The sequence below is a fragment of the Capsicum annuum genome, chromosome 12 (genome assembly GCF_002878395.1).
Source record: "Capsicum annuum cultivar UCD-10X-F1 chromosome 12, UCD10Xv1.1, whole genome shotgun sequence".
In the NCBI taxonomy this organism is placed as follows: Eukaryota; Viridiplantae; Streptophyta; class Magnoliopsida; order Solanales; family Solanaceae; genus Capsicum; species Capsicum annuum.
This window is the reverse complement of record NC_061122.1, coordinates 130,585,008-130,587,570: the sequence shown is the minus strand read 5'-3', so window position 1 is coordinate 130,587,570 and position 2,563 is coordinate 130,585,008.

The window sequence follows — 2,563 nt, the reverse complement described above, 5'->3', positions numbered from 1 at the left end:
AAAATAAAATTATAGCGACGTTGTCCGTCGTTTTCAATAAAAATAAATAAAAATAAAAGTCAAATTTAAAACTCAACGGACTACGTCTCTTTTTAAAAAATAATAATTATTACTTTTTAATAAATTATGACGTTGTCCTTCGCTTTTAATTATAAATTATTTTTTAATTACTTGGCACAAAAATTAGTGAAAAAAAAGCGACGTATATTGCAACGTTGGCCGTCGCTTTTAGTAAAAAATAAATAAAAACTAAAATTAAACTAAAAAAGCGACGACCAACGTCACTTTTCTCGACGCTTTTTAAAGCGACACAGTCCGGCACTTTTTTACGTCGCCGTAATAATAAAAAGAGATCAATAAAAACACAGACCAATAATAAATATGATTATTTTTACTAACTTGCCCAAGCTATCATAGTAAGATAATAAAAAGAGAAAGAAATGCTAAAGTTTAAAAAATAAAAGAACTTCTAGAAAGATAGTTACCCAATGTAACCTGTTTCATGTTTCTTCTTTGAGTAGAAAATATATATACATATTATAGAAATCAGGAAGAACCTAAACATACCCATGAATCCACCTCTTACACACCGTTTGTATGGTGACTTTACATGCTATGGCATGAAACAGTTACTAAGAGAATCATTTTATTTTGATTGTTTTTAAAAATTATATAGTATGATATGGTTTAATTTAATGGTTTGATAACCATGAAAACCTCCACTTTATGTAACCACCGATTCAGTGATATTCTATGGTTTGCTTATTTTTTTTCAATTATGTCATTATTTAATATTATATAATCCTATTTTACCCTTTACCTTATATTATTTAACTCCACCTCTTACTCCTATCCCCACCCCACAGCCCCCCTACTCCTCAAAAAAATATTATTTTCTAAATTTCTGTTTTAGAAAGATTTAAAATTTTTTACTATCCCATCCCTATCCCGAACCACACCCTACCAAATCCCCACCCTATTTTTTTTTTTTTTCAAAAAGCTCACAACTTTTTCCTACCCTAACCTTACCCACCCTTACCCCTACCCCTACTCCACCACCTACCAACACCAATTTTTTTTTTTTATTTTTAAATTTTCAAAAAGATTTTTTTACTCCACCCCACCTCCTATCAGTGGGTCCCTCTTCTTTCCAACCTACCCCACATTTTTTAAAAAAATTTGATTTTTAAAATTTTTCTTATTTTTTTTGCTTAACCCACCCCTTACCTCGACCCCCCCTCCTTTACCCCACTCCAAAAATATTTTTCTTAAAAAAAATTCATAATTCCCCCTCCTAATCCTATTCATTCTCATTATTTTGTGTTAAATATATACAAATACTTTTAGAAATGTTTTTTTATTTGTGTGATGAACACAGGAAAATAAGAAATAATTTATTTTCCTAGAAACTCTTTTTGGGGGTTTCATACGAACGTACCTATAACATACAATATGTATTCAAACTTTATACTTGTCGTTGGTTGTCATATTACAACACATCAAAAGTAAATGAAATTTGTTACTATAAAAAATGAATCCGACTACATTTAGTTAATCTACTTTTTTATTGATTTTATTAGAGTTTACACGAATTTAACTATGTATATTTACATGACATAATTTGTGATAAATTAACAAGAAGAAATTAACATTTATAAATTAAGGGCATCTTAGTAAACTTACCAGGTATGATATAGTATCATACCGTCAAATCAAACAATAAAACTGTTATTAAACAATAGTGAATAATACAGTCCATCCAAACATTGTATTGTATTATGCTATACAATATAATACCATATCATACAGTACCATTTATTATGAAACCATAACAAAACACCATCCAAACAAAGTGTTAGTCTCTCGAATGCTCTGTCGTCTATCTTTAGGATCTACATATAGCTTTATTCCTAACGACTTTCTATTTAATCTCAAATAACAATTTTACTAATGACGCATTGTCTATTAATTGTCACCTTATAATTAACTTAAATGAACAAAAAGTTCATTCATTTTCGGGTTCATCCTCAAATAATTTTGACCCGCCCAAATTTTGAGGGAAAGATTTTTTATTTTTTTTTGAAGAATTGAGGTGTTTGATCATCAAGTAAAACTGTTTTGAAATAGAAGTAGGAACATTTTTTCTACAATTTGAAGAAGCTAACTAGCCGTTTGGCCATGTTTTTTCTTTACTTTTTTTTTTTTAAAATTATTTCACTGAAAAGTGAAAACAGTATGGATTTGGCCATGAGAATTCCAAATACAATTTGAAATTGTATTTGAAAAAGTGAAAACAAGTAAAATTTGTTTTCACTTTTTTTTCGCTCCTATTTCTGTCATAAAATTTAAAAAACAACTTTAATTTATATTTATGAGTAAACACAACTACAACTTCAACTTTAACTTTAAAAAATTATAATTTTATGAATAAACGGGGTCTAATTTTTTGCTATTTAAAAAAAACAGAAGCAGAAGTATAAAGTTATTTTTCTTAAACTAAAAATATCCTTATCATTTCTACATATTTGTTAATATATCCTCATTAGTTAATTACTAACATATA